Source organism: Triturus cristatus, chromosome 1_2 (genome assembly GCF_964204655.1).
Source record: "Triturus cristatus chromosome 1_2, aTriCri1.1, whole genome shotgun sequence".
NCBI lineage: Eukaryota > Metazoa > Chordata > Amphibia > Caudata > Salamandridae > Triturus > Triturus cristatus.
In genome coordinates this window covers 888,090,172-888,105,402 of record NC_140580.1, presented here as the reverse complement: position 1 = coordinate 888,105,402, position 15,231 = coordinate 888,090,172, and the positions used below count along the sequence as shown (strand labels likewise).

At 46.2% G+C, this 15,231-nt stretch overlaps 1 long non-coding RNA gene across 2 annotated transcripts in view; it reads left to right on the top strand.

The window, feature by feature from the left end:
- Positions 1-4,258: 4,258 nt before the first annotated feature.
- The window catches only part of LOC146868227 (uncharacterized), a 342,604-nt gene continuing 331,631 nt past the window's right edge, over positions 4,259-15,231 (top strand). Inside the window, exon 1 of one of the 2 annotated variants that reach the window (XR_014962844.1) lies at positions 4,259-4,389. This is a non-coding gene — a long non-coding RNA (uncharacterized LOC146868227). The remainder of the gene's footprint in view (positions 4,390-15,231) is intronic. The other variant, XR_014962843.1, reaches the window with a different exon arrangement.

Below are 15,231 nucleotides of genomic sequence, written 5' to 3'. Positions count from 1 at the left end.
ATTATAACATTTCAAAAACTACATTTCCCATGATCACCATAACATATACCATAGTCCAACCACCAATCATAGGGACCATGCTTCCATAAATAATTTCAACACAATGTCCATTCCTCTTTCTTTGTGGTAAAGTAGAATTCAACAGTAATATGAAAATAGATCGAAAACCAACCACCAGCTCCAAAGTCCTTACCGTCCAGAAGCGAGAACGCAGGCTTACGAACAACTCCAGAATTTGAAGAGGAGTTCCTCTTCCATCGAATCAGTCTTGCTTCTGTTCTGATCCTATAACAAATGATGACCATTAACACCATCAGCACCAGTAAAGTATAGCATATAGGAGTAGGTAACAACTTTATACATCATATACATATACTGCATCTACATGGATGGGATAATCCTCTCCTCCGTGTCCTTAGCAGAATCAAACATTCTTAATGCATGCTTTAGTCTAGCACAGAGCATGGACATCCAACACTCTGCTGAAAAAAACGAAGCACAAAAACATAATCAACTTAGCTGACAACTGCTTTCTGGATAAAATATCATTACCTGGCAATCCCTCCAAAAACATGGGACAATATTAACATCCCATACAATTGAAAATCTAAGTAAAGGAGAGTGCATCAAGCAAATGCCTCTCCTCATCTTCCAAACCAAATGGTGTTCACTCACAGGCTTACCATCCAACTGAAGAAGGCCAGCGGAAATGGCAGAACAAAAATTGCAGACAGGTATATAAACCAGGCCAGAATCTGCTAAGGAAGCACGAAAATTCAGTACAGAATGCAGTTCTGCCCCCCAGGATCCAAACCCCGTTTGTCACACCAACCAGCCCATCTCTTCCAGGTCAAAGAATATCTTTTATTAGTATTGGCCTACCAAGACTGTCTGACATAGAAATTGGCTTGCTGTGAAAAGCCTGAGAACGCTCATCATTCCCCGAAACTGTTCATGCCATCAGGGACAGATGACCCGATTGAACTAGTGGATGCCAGTAGCGGTCCGTGGAGGGAGTTCCATGGGGCGGTGAGGCGGGGCGGAGGAGGGGCAGGGTGGGGAAATGTAAACACCGGAATATGGATGAACGGAGGTAAGTACACATTTATATAAATAAAACGAATTTCGTTGCGCGCGCTGTATCGAATTTTGCGATGCAGCGTGCGCAAAGGAATTTGTTTTATTTATTTAAATGTGTACTTACCTCCGTTCATCCATATTCCGGTGTTTACATTTCCCCGCCCCGCCTCACCGCCCCACGCAACTCCCTCCACGGACCGCGACTGGTGGATGCATGTTTCCGCTCAGAGCCCTCAATAAATTCAGCAATACCAGAAGTTGCACTGGATGTGCCCAGGAAAGTTTCAGAAGCTCTGGAAACTACAGTTGTGCTTTCCAAAACGGAGTCACCAGAACCAACTCTCCTACCTGCCATCTGAAATGCTAGAATACTCTGGGTATTATCAAAGGGGGAAACGCATAGTTCAGGTTTGGATGCCATTCCTGGAGAAAGACATCCATATTGCAAGCCATAGGATCTGGCCTTCAACTGAAGAACATTGGCAACTGCTTGTTGAACTGAGAGGCAAACAGATCTATGAAATATGGGTCCCAAAGGTGTTTGAGAGCTCGAAACACTCTGGAAGGCAGTTTCCAATCTCTGTAATCCATCAGATACTGAGAGTCTCAATCGGCCACAACCTTTTTTTGGCCTGGCACATACTCTGCAATCACCAGATTTTAATGATTCAGGTTGTAATGCCAGAAGACCTTGGCAATCTTCATCGAGAGATGGGACTTCATTCCACCCAACTTGCTGATGTACTGTTCTGAGATATCCATCTTCAATAGCATGCAACAATTGGACTTCTGCTGGGATAACATCTGAATGGCAAAGGACCCCGCGAACAATTCCTGGCAATTTATGTGGAAATGTAGTTCCTTCAGAGACCATCGGCCCCCTGTCCAGACAGAAGCACATCTCGCTCCCCAGCCCCACCGGTTGGCATTGGATTCCATCTTTGTCTCCGGCAGTAGTCCAAAGATGGTCAGGCCATTCCAGACCTCTATATGGTCCAACCGCCATTCCAACTCCTTCCTTGCTTCAAAGAACAGGGCTATCTGTTCCGCAGAAGATAGGCCTTTGTGGAGATGTCTGAAATTTAGACATTGAAGGTCTCTGTAGTGAAGCCGGCCCAAAAATATCACCTGGCTAGATGAAGCCAACACCCAACTATCCTGGCCAGGGACCTCAAGGACACAGTCCGGTTGACTAATGTGGGCCTCAATTCTCTCTTGATAGCCTCGATTTTGTGTAAAGAAAGTTGTAATTGGGCTTCCACACAGTCTAGCTGAAACTCCAGAAAGTCTACATATTAGCAAGGGACCAGCACCGACTTGGGAACATTGATGATGAATTCCACTTCCTGAACACGGTTAATCATCCAGGACAGCTGGACCATCACTGTAGCCCGATCCTGGGCAATGAGAATGAGATTGTCTCAATATACAATAAGATGAACCCCTTCCATCCTCAAGGAGCCTACCACTTGCCTCATCAACTTGGTAAAGCACCAAGGGGCTGATGACAGACCAAACGGTAGGGCGTTGTAGTCAAACCAAGCATCTTGCCATTGAAATTGGAGAAATTTCCTGTGCGGGAAAAAAACGGGGACTGAAAGATATGTGCCTTTCAAATCAAGATGCATCAACCAGTCCCCTTCCAGAAGAAGGTCCCTCTGTAGGTGAATCCCCTCATCTTGAAGTGCCTGCAAATTATCCTGGCATTGAAATTGTTTGGGTTCAGAACCACCCTGTGACCCCTGCCCTTCCTGGACACCAGGAAGATCGTATGGACGATTTCCTGTGGATGGGCGAGTGAATGACAAATAGCATTCCTGTCTAACAGACTCAGGAAAAAACTCTGTTCTTGTCGGGAAAATGACAAATGAAGAGGAGAACAAACCTGCCTGGGCGTCACATAAAACTCCAGTTTGAACCCCAGGACAGTGTGTAACACCCAACGATCTTGTGTAATCATTTGCCTGTGGTGATTGCGCCTAATACAGAATGTAGTTTTTGAAATGTTATAACGTTTTTCATTGGCTGCTACATTTGCAGTAAAGTTAGAGACGCATAATCTTACCCTTGGGTCCTGACAGAGAATCTAACGAGGGTCTTCAGTGCACAGAATTCCTATGCTATCACTAATCTCTTTGCCCCCCTTTGCGTGTGTTTTTCGAAATAAACGGCAGATCCACTGTTCCTATAACACCATGCAGCTTGAGCTGAAGGCCAGAAAAAAATATAAATTAGCTCGTAAAACGTGCCGTCCTCAAACGATTATCGTTCAACACAATAAAACTGCTGCCTACCAAAGAACACATTGAACGCTAATGTCCCCCTGGAGAGTGTGTGTGAAATGCACCAGATATTGCATTGTAAATCACGCTGACATCCTCAAGCGAGCAAAGCACTCAGGACAATTTACAAATGCTACTGGTACTGTACATAAATGCAAGAAGTGGGTGCCAAAATAAACTGCTTGCAATCACTCCACGGATGAATGCCAGCATTTTGTCATATATAAATCCTTAATGGCACGGGTAAAGCAGTCCCTGTAAACAACAACTAGACTGGACACTCCCAGAACAAACCGGGATCGCTTCTTTATTCACAAGAGACTGAGGATTTCTCAGGGGTGATAACAAACTCTCATCCTTCTGAGGTCAATAAAAAATGCTGTACGGTAATAGCAACACCCCTGGTTAATTTGCTGAGATACCACCCACCTTATGGTATGTGCTATATCAATGGACATTATTCGCGTTATTGCATATTTTCCAGTGGCAGCTGGTCCATAGGGGCGCCAGGGTAGCGCCCTACTAGGCAATCACGAAAAGAAACTGCTCACTGAATCGGGCAGCAAAGCAAGAATGTAAGCAGACGAATTGACAGCTTTGACAATTCGTCTGTTTACATTTCCGGCATGTGCTGGCAGCTGCTTCACAGGTGAAAGTGCGCATGAGTCAACAAACGCGCAGCGCAAGCAGGCGAGAGCAGCAGGAGTCTAGAACTGGACTCCGACTGCGCATCTGCAAGAAGAGCGCTTTTGTTTTTCAGCTCCCCACTCCATTCACAATACATTAGGTATGCTGTACATGCCTAGTGTAGTGCAGGAATCTGAAGATGGGATCCTGCTCGGCAGTGACGTACAGTCGCCCTATGCCCGGTCACATGCCAGAATACAGCAGAGTAGCCGCCCCCAGTCGCATCCAGTCTTTTGATTTGCCAGTCAACTTCAAGCAAAAGAGTAGGGAGAAGTTAGTTCCAATGACGTCTTGTGAGAGGAGACGTGATGCGAAGCGGGACCGGTGCGGGAGATGCCTGGTAAGTTTATTTGTTTTTATTTAATTAATCATTAAATGAAACGCCTCCCCCTCTCCCCGCGCGTACCCTCCGACCGGGCGCCTGCCAATGTCAAGTTCCTGGGAAGTCGACAAGGGTTTTGATTTGTGAGGCGCTAACTTGGTTTCTGAATTCGTCCATGTTGATGTCTCCCAGCGTGCATGTGGGGACTTTTTACACTGGTCTCATGAATAGTGAATACACTGCAACAAAAACGGGTGGTCTGGCACAAGTGGACCGGGTGGCCACCCGCCTCCAGTTCCACTTCACGTGAAATACACCAACCCCCTAAAATATGTAATCCAGATAGCGAACATCGGCATCTGTCACTTGCTTGACATCTTGGTTTATACCACGCTGAAATGTATGAGTCACCCTCTATTGTTGTTGGCGGGGGTGGCGGCGCAGTTACACATGAAACAGCAAGTGTGGTAATAAACCAATCTGATTAACAAATGAAATTGCAAAATAGGCGTGGACGCCTGCACAAACTAAAGGAATGTCACATTTCGGGCATATTCGTTTATCAACCCCGACCCTTCTCTGGTGGCCATGCAGCATTCTGGGTACACGACGGGGAATGGGCGCTCACAGCTCTAAAAACACTGCAAACAAAGATTGGCATATTGTTGAAAATATCAGCTGCATGCATGGCATTTCTTGTTTGAAAAACTGAGTGTTTTCATTTCAATCCACCAGCAGACACCATGTCTTGTAACATAATATGTGTTGTGTGTGATTCACTCGTATAAAGCGCTCTGATACCAAGGAGTCCTGCAGGCGTCTATGCAGGTATTTACAGGACTTTCACGTTTTTTTATTGCAGCAATACATTTTCCTCGTCATATTTTGATTGGAAATGCATCCATTGATTTGTGCAATTGCGTCCTTAACATAACAACAGGGAAGGTAGCCATTAAAATGTGCTGAAGTGGTTTCCCATCAAATTGTGACAGAAAATATCCACATTACATAGTACTTTAGATATTCCCAATAATATAGCAACAGAGAATTTCCCCATTATATTGTGCTATAGATACATCCCATGATATGTGTGCCATGGGACTTAACAATCAAAACCTAGATATGTGGCACAGGAGCGCTGCACATAGTCATTTGGAAAGGAAATAGCTGTAGGCCAAGTCAGGGAGCAGGCAGACAAACATTTAGAATTGTACAGAGGGAGGAAGCAAGGGTGTCTAGGGAAGCAGCTCCATTGCATGAAAACAGGAAATTAATGTAAGGAAATAGTGTCATTATATTGATGTACAGCACTGCACAGTCAATGAATGTATTTCTTGTATAGTTAAAACCATTACAAGTGTAGCAGTGTGTTCAAAAGTTAATGTGGGCAAATGATAACATCAGCATACGCAAAGATTGTCCTCTATAGCTCATCAAAATTGGCAATTTCTCAAATGATAAATAATTCAATCGTATTGCTTTATTAACCTTCCTGCTTCCTCAAATTTGCTTGTAAATGCACCATTTGTCCACTCTTTTTCAAACATTTCTCCGGGGGAGAATCCCCGCAAACTCCCTGTAGGTTGGTCAGGCTCGCTCGCTACATTCGCTTGCCAGAGTGTAGTACGACAATAATTTTACACCCCACCACTTTCAAATGTCACCAGCCACCACTGATCTTTTCAGGTCTTAGAGGGGAGCTTTTAAATTGTGAAACAGGCAAACCTATTCGTATTGCAGTGTTGCTTAAAATTGTTGAAACAACAGCACCACGTGGTGCCCTATTCCCTTTTGTACTTTCATCCATTAGAACATATGCCTTTAAAGATTTATTTTTTGTTAAATTCTGTTTTACTTCCTAGATACCTATATATAATGTAGAAGAAAAACGTTTGAACCTTTTATTCTGGCCAGTCTTTAAGTTTCTTGAGATCCTTCTTATTTGGGTTACATGAGGTTGAAAACATGTTATTGTGACATATTAAAGAAAACCTTCTCATCTAGCTCTGGAATGACATCTTTTTTATAACATGGTTGTTGTTATACACTTAAAGATACTAAGTCCCGTGCTTTCCATGCCACTGAAGTCAAGCTAGCCTGGCAGATGGGGGGTGAAACCCCGGAACCGGTCCTAGGATGCTTGTTTCTAGTCCAGGGAGGACCTGGCCTGGCAGTTCTGTCTAAACTGTTCCCATTGGGCGCAGGGTTAAGACTGATTTGCATGAGGCTGGGTCTAAACTGGAATGGCATGGGGAACAAAAAAATGATGGATTTAGGCCCAGATCTCTACACTGGGGTGAATTTATGACATTGTTCTGTATTCTGTCCATCAATTGTTCTTTTTGCCATTATGTGCACTACATGCTGCACCCACTCAGTTTTTGCCAGGCTGAAATTTACCAGTGGAAAATGCCCAGTAACTACTAAATTTGTGCAGCTTTTAGGGTAGTAAACGCCAACATCTGCATGTTCTACCTCATGGTTCTAGGGCAAAACTTGGAATTAGTGAAAATTTTGACACAATAAATTCGGAATGCATTGGTGTCAGATTTTGTCAGCTGCGAAACGTATGGCATCCTGCATAGGGCGCCTTGTAATGAGGGCCTAAGTACTGATTTATTATTAATACTTGTTTTATTAACATGGTACACTTAAATGGATCGGTCATCCTCATCAGGATTTTAACCAGTGATTGGCACCCCAACATCTTTAGAGGGTATTTTAGTCGACTGAGTTATCTAACCAGCATCAAAAATGGACTACAGCTACAAGATTTGGTAGAAAAAAAGGCATACGGCCACTTACGATACCAGGTAATAAATGTGCACCTATGCACTGTCATATCATATCATATTACTTAATACTTGTAGAGCACGGCTTGTCTCCCATGAGGGTATCCAAGCACTTGGAAGCTGGGTTCATTTGAAGAGCCAGGTCTTGAGTGTCATCCTTAAGTCCGCCAGTGGGGTGATGTTCGAAGGGAGAGGGCGCTCCAGGACTAGGCGGCACGGTGGGAGAAGGAGCGTCCTCCGTTGTGGCTACGGTGGATGCGCGGTGTCTGTGCCAGAGTGAGGGAGGTGGTGCGAATGTTTATGGACGGTAGGTGACAGTTCAGGCGGTGGTTTATGCATGCTAGTCTTTGGTTGTGGATGGCTTTGTAGGCGTGTGTCAGGAGTTTGAATTGGCATCTTTTCTGGAAGGGGAGCCAATGGAGGTTTCTCAGGTGCTGTGATGTGGGCCCATTTGGGCAGGATGAGGATCAGTCTGGCCACTGAGTTCAGTATCGTATGGAGCCTTCTCATGAGTTTGCTGGGGATGCCTGCGTACAGAGTGTTGCCGTAGTCCAGCAGGTTGGTGATTAGGGCTTGCATTATTGTTTTCCTGGTGCTTGTGGAGTGCCATTTGAAGATTGGTTGGATCATGCAGAGAGTGTGACAGCAGGCTGAGGAGACGTTGATCTGTTGTTTCATGGTGAGTTTGCTATCCAAGTGGATGCTGAGGTTGCGGGCGTGTTATTTATGTGTAGGGGTGGGTCCGAGTTCTGCCAGCTACCAGGTGTTGTTTCATAGGGCGGTATGGTTGCTAAAGATCAGCACTTCGGTCTTATTCGTATTGAGCTTCAGGCAGTTGTTCTTCATCCAAGCTGCAATGTTCTTCATGCAGTTGGGGAAGTTGGTCTTCGTTGTGGTGGGGTCTGCTGAGAGCGAGAGGACAAGCTGGGTGTTGTCGGCATTGGATATGATGTTGATGTCATGGGTTCTGATGATGTCGGCTAATGGAGTCATGTAGATGTTGAAGGAGGTGGGGCAGAGGGATGAGCCTTGAGGAACACCGCAGATGGTGTTCTTAGGTTACGAGATGAAGAGGGGGAGACGGGTTCTCTGCGTGCGTCCCATAAGGAATTATGCCATCCATCTGAGTGCATCTTCTTTTATTCCAAACTGGTGCGGTCTCTTGATGAGTGTGTAGTAGGAAATGGTGTCGAAGGTAGCGGAGAGGTCTAGAAGGGTCAGGGTGGCCGATTCCCCCTCTGTCGCGTAGGGTGTGGATGTCGTCTGTGGTGGCAATCAGGGCGGTCTCAGTGTTGTGGTTGGCTCTGAAACCAGATTAAGAGGGGTCTCGCTAGTTGTTCTTCTCCAGAAGTTCGTGAGCTGAAAGTTGATGGCCTTCTCCAGTATTTTGGCAGCAAAACAGGAGAAGCGAGATAGTGTGGTCGTTATGGAGTTCGCTGGGGCCTGCAGGCGGTTTCTTGAGGAGAGTTCCGACCTCCGCATGTTAGCAGGCATCCGGAAAGATGGAGGTAGTGATGGATGCATTGAGGATGGCGTTAAATTGGTGACTGATCATGTCACTTCTGAGGTTGAAGAGGAGGTGGGGGCATGGGTTGGTTGGTGCTCCCGAGTGGATGGAGTTCATTATAGCTGTGGTGGCCGGTGTGTTAAGCTGTTGTCATGCGGTGAGAAAGTGGTCAGGGTGGTTTTCATAGAAGTGACGAGGCTGAGGAGGCCAGTGGGTTGCGGGTTGAAGTTCCTGTAGATGGTTGACATCTTGTTGTTGAAGTGATTTGCTAGAGTGTTGCAGAATTCCTGTGAGGGATGAATCGAGTTTTCAGTGGCTGCTGGGCAGGAGAACTCTCTGACACTGGTGAAGAGTTCCTTGGCGTGGTTGGTGCTAGCCTCGATGTGGTCTGCAAGGGCCTTCTTTTTTGCGTCTTTGCGCCTAGGGCAGCACTTAAGGGCTGTAACTGGTAGCAGGGGAGGCTATGGGCTGGCTGTCAGCCTGGCTATCTAGGCTCTCCAGTAGAGCAGGCGCAGCCTAGCAGTGCGGGAGGAAGAGGCACTGAACCGGCAGCAGGGGAGCTGGTTAGGGGTTGTATGACGTTACATCACATTCCATTGTAACGCATGCCTTTACCACGCATGCATTACAATGTGAATGCCATTACAACGCAAACCTCTTACCATGCATATTTTTTCAATGAATATGCCTTTACCACACATGCCTTTACAACGAAATTTATTGCAAAAGCATGTATGATTAAAGCATATGTGTGGCAAAGGATTCCCTGACCCCTGGCAAGCCCCACCCTCGGGCCCAAACCTTTCTAAAATAAATACCCTTCCCCTGTCTTAAACCCTAAAATCCTACCCCAACGAGACTACCCCTGGCCCCCAACCCTTCCCTTGCTCTAAACCCTAAAACCCTACCCCTGCACACCCCACCTGGCCCCCAGCCCTTTTCCTACCCTAAACCCTAAAACACAAATCCTGCGTGACCCCCCCCCAGCCCCCAGCCCTTTCCCTACCCTGCACCCCAAAACACTACCACGCATGACCCCCCGGCCCCCAGCCCTTTCCGTACCCTAAACCATAAAACACTACCCCTGCGTGACCCTTCCCGGACTCCAGCCCTTTCCTTACCTTAAACTCTAAAACACTACCCCTGCACGACCTCCCCTGCCACCCAGCCCTTAAAATAGTAGCCCCCCATCCCAGGTCCAATTTCCTTGTGGTTTGTGCAAGCAGCTCATCTGAGGGGGGTGGTGCACGTCTTTGTGAAGAACCGGATGAGTCTCTCCGTTTCCTCTAATGATGAGGATTGCCTACAACATGGCTGTTTCCACGCATATGCATATATTTTTTTCCTACACATATGCCTTTACCTCACATACCTTTACAACAAAATCTGTTGTATAGACATACGTGGTAAAAGCATATGTGTAGTAAAGTATACGCGTTGTAATGATGCATGCGTTGTAACGATTGCGTTGTAATGGCATGTGTGGAAACAGCTACGTTGTGATGGCTATTTCCCCCGACTAGGACCACTATGATGCCTTCAACATCTACTCACTGCAACATCTAATGCTCACTGATAAACAACTAGGACTTAACAATTTCCCACTTTTCACAGCCAAACAAATTGGTTTCTTATGGAGTATGGTGCGAATGGTACTTCATAAGCAAAGAAGCAATCTGCACGTAATATTTGCCACAGCAGACACGCCTTAAAAAGGCACGTTTTGTGATAGCAATACTTCATGATTTAGCCATTTTTGCACATTAATACTGTCTGACCACAGGTCGTCTCGTCTCATTAGTACCTGTTTAACACCCACCTGCAACAATAGGCAACTCAAAGGTGAAGCTTTAGGAGGGGTCTTCCGTTGTGCAGCAGCTCCTAGCTGCATTTCATTAACTTGATCCATTTGAGCTAGAAACATTTGTATTTTTGTATTGTCAAAATCTGCAGATTATGCAGCAGGCAATGGATCAGGTGGCAAATCAGTAAGTATGCGGATAATTGCGCAGCTGCATAATTCCTGTGGCCCTGGGAATACAATATCAGTAATGAACTATGACTGTAGACTAACAGAGGTCAAAACACAGTGTGTAGGTGCATAGAGCATAATGCTACCTAGTCTAACAAAAACATCCAGAACGATGCCTGTAGAGCGCTCCACAGGGGTATGCACAACTCATGAACACCTCACACACATAAAGCCACTGTCTGGCTGATCCACCAACCCCTATGACCGCACTTGCCAACTAATGCAGCCAAATGGTTGCCAGCTGTATGATGCATTCCACGTGTGCAATGACAGTGGATGCCAGGCTTCCATTAATCAGAATGCCATATTTGAAGGAAAAACTTGCAACAATACCCTGCCCTACAGATTGCAACACAACATGTGCCAGACACAACTGTATGCACTAAAAAATCATTAAAAAAGCTCAATCTAGCAAGCATACACTTGCTTTTTAGATTTCATTAGATTTCCCGAATGTTCTTGAAGAAAGTGCTTTAGAACTGTGAATTGATGTACGTATTTACTCAAAAGGGCCAATCCCCTGTGCATTTCCATGTTCATCTCAATCCTCTTCTTCTGGGAGTGCAACGTGATGAGCATTTGCATTCCCCAATTGCACATTCAAGTAATGAGAATCGCATTATCTCCAAACAAACTTTTATTATAACGGTGCTCCATGACGTGTTCCAAGTAAGATGGACACGTGTACTGCTACGTTAGAGACACAATTGTGGATTAGGTCAATATAGATTTATTTAAGGATGCGGTTAATAGGCACCCACTCACAACGGCTCCTCCGCCTAGTGCCTACATAGGCAACCCTCCCCACCTTTGCAAAACATATCATGCACTTGAAATAAATAATCACGCAACACAATTTTGTTGGGAAAAGTTTGCTGCAGGTTTATTTCATACAAAAGTATGCAAACGTGGTGGGTTAACTTACGGGCGATCCACTATGACTGACCTGCCTGCCTGAAGAGCTAAATTGCACAGTGGCCAACCCAATTGGTGCTACCAGTTATGAGGGGATACCCCCCTTGAATACCGTGAACCAAAGGTCCACCACTTTACTCACGCCCTTTTAAAGGCAGAGCATTGCAAGGCAAGCCCCTGGTTGCTCAGGCTTACAACCGCCCGAAGGACTAGCGGGGCGCTGACTTTTCTCCAGGGTCCTGCCGGAAAGACTCATGGGATTTGGCACAGCACCCCTCTTGTGGTCCTGAAGAGGTACCCTTCCGTACCCTTCCGTACCCTTCCACCTTCGGATCGCCCTGTAACTCCGCCTGCAACACAAATGAAAACATTAAACAGTCCTACCTAGCCGTGCTCACCAACTGATACGCCGGGTATGCGGTAGGGCGGGAGACGGCGTGTCCTGGGCCGAAGAGGGCGCCAGATGGGCCGGTAAAAATACCTTGCCCCAACCCTCTGCGCACCGAAAGTGACGCAGCCGGCGCGACGGGCTGGGGGACTCCCCGGGGTCCCCTCAACTAGAGGGGTGGTTGTGTGCCTAATGTGGCACTAAGGTGGCTGTCCTTTTGAGGTGGCCCACTGCGTGAGCCGCGGGCAGCCTCATTCTCCCTCGCGCCTCCTGTTTCTCGTCCTTCCTAGAATACCAAAGGTAACTAGATTTCAGCGTTCTATGTTGGCACCAGGTACGCACGTGTGAAGGCGATAACAGGCCATAACTCAGGTACAGGGGTGCAGCATGGTCATTAAGAATGGGTAGGAGGGGGGAGCGTCATATTTCCCGACAATCATGCTGCAATATAATGTTTAAATACATTATACGACAAGCAGGGCGCATGGGAGGGGCTTAAGGGGCAGGGGAAAGGGAGAGGAACTCGGATTTGTAGGAGCACTAAGTGAGAGAAACAATATTTTGTAAAACAACATTTTTGGGGACTTTCCAAAAAGAAATGAGAGTACATGCAAAAATCTGAGGTGAAATCCAACAGACACCTCACTATATCTAACTGAAAACATCTGTACCCAACTATTCAGCAGAAAATGTATTTATTAGGGGGGGTGTAACACCCCAAACACCCCCCCTGTATTTACGCCCTGCATACGTATAGGAATTTAAGGCTTAAAAAAAACCTTTTTTCAAGAATAATTAAATGAATGGATTCAGATAAAGCATGCAATTCACATGCAAAATCGAGCGCATTGATACGGCCTTGTGAATTTTCGATCCCTTAGTGCATACTTAATTAGAGGGAGCAGCCTCCCTCTTGTGATTGCACTGCAAACTGTGAACGCAACAGTCTTGGGGTTACTGATGACTGAAGATTCATAGAGCGCGTAACACATCTGTGATTGTCAAGACACAACTGTCCCATATCTGTCAGTCAACATGCCCCTGACCTGTGGAGAGTGGTTTCTCTCCATATCAACAAATCGCCAAGTGAATGCCAACATGAATGCCACCCCTGATGGCACTGGCATGGAAAATCAAATGCCAATTCAACCTGCTAACATCAGCACTCTCACTTTCCAGTGCGCAATATGTGCATTGCAGCACAGGAGAACGCAACACAACATAAGGAGGTTGACTCAGCATCCACCCAAGCCATGTGTGTCCAATCAACGTGGGTATGCAGATCTTACCATCATGCATTGCTTGCATGTACAAACACCTCTCCAGCAAGCCAGAGAAGGAGTCCTAATGAGATGTCCAGGAGGAGGATGGGAGGGAAGCACTGAAGTCTTGGGGTGCTTCCTGTATTCTTTCCTGTCTCAGACAGAGGAGGGATCACCCTCAAAGTAATGATTGGTATGAGAAGAAGGAGCATAGAGGTAAAGAAATGTATCACAGCAGAGAAGAACATCTGCTGCTCATACCATCTCACCACCTACTCTAAATGAGACCGCACTCCAATGAGAAGGACATTTGCCTGACATGTGCGGCACCAAGGGCTCCTTCGCAGGTGATTTGCGTGCAACTTGAAGAACTATGCCAGAGTCTATATTTGCTGGAGAAATTGCTTAAAGGCATGTGTATTCAGCAGAATGGTGGAATGACACATGAGGCCCCAGTGAGTACAGCCAGGTTTGCGCGCACTGGGCACGGGATTTGGACAATGATTGTAATTCACCAGTATGCCCCATTTGGCAAGGAAATCGGACTTGCACCCAACAGAATGTCTCATCAGCACCATTAAGCTGAGCTTCTCTCACACCGTGATGTGCACTTACATCCGCCAGATTCCAATAGTTCCAGGCTCCTCCCACTGGATTCTATAGGGTGAGTCATCCAGTGCTCCAGACATCCTTTATATTACTGTGTTTGCTGTGGTGGGTCTGAGTGGACCTAGTAGCAGTCCAATAGAGACCAACGTCCAGGTAAAAGAACATGGACCTGGATGTGTTACTCCAAGCTGCGACATGTATACTTCTCAAATATCCCACTAGTTCCTGCACAATTGTGGGGACTTATGCTATGTGTGTGCACCCTTCTTTGGGATTTCCAGTGAAGCAGTAATTGCTAGATTCCGCTTCTCACCTGATGGGATCCTTGACCTGGTTGCAAACTGAAAGGGGAGTATACCTCACCAACAGCCCAGTCCCAAGAAGCCCTTGCATATGTCCAAATACTAGCTGTACTCCTTTTGCGGCACTCCTTGTTACACCTCATCCTGCTGCAAGTGAATATCTTCACATTCTACAGCTGAGGGTAAGATTCACTGTTGATTTCCCTGAGCCCCCACATAAAGTACCACCAGGAGTATGTGACCACTGCAGAGTTCCAGGACGCTATGGGGAAGCTGATGGCTGGGCAGTAGGCCATCTCTTAGGTTCTTCAAGAGGTGGAGGCAGAGGTGAAGGCACGCCGAAAGGCACCAAAAACTCTGCTGCCTCTTGTCCGCCAACACTGTAGCCATTTCTAGTTGTTCTGCCATCCACTCTTTCTCTATCTATATTGTTGTATTTCCAGTGCCTAAACCTATCCTTGTGTGCGCAGATTCTAAGAAGAAGTCTAGTCTCACAAAGCAACTGCAAGTGCCTGCGCCCTGGGAGGATTTCAAAGTGGTCTTACTGTCCAAAGTGGATGATGGCCATGATCGCTGTCCTTCAACTCAGAGTAGTATCTTGGATACTCCATCTATTTGGTGGATGGATTCATAAAATTCCTAAGCACAGAGGCCCAAAAGTGTTGTGTAGTTCCTTCTAATCCATAGGATCTGTGTGTTTGTTGCACAACATAGACTTTGGGTGAGGTGCCCAAACTGATTCCGGGGACTGATGTAGGATATGTTGGTCTAGAGACCAGCTAGCTCATGGTGCCACCATAAGCCCCCCTAACCTTACCAGGGAGCGAATGATTACTGGCAACCACTAAATATGACAACCCTGGCCCCTCAGGGATTGTGGAAACAAATCAGAACCTTTTGCCGCAGTCACTCGTGCTTACTTGTCCTCAGAGAAATATACAGAATACTCAGTGGGACGTTTTCAGTGTATCTATTGAACCAACGTTGTTCTTGTATAGAATACATGTGTTGCGATAATCAGTAGACAGAAGCAGATGAAAGTGATTACAAGCA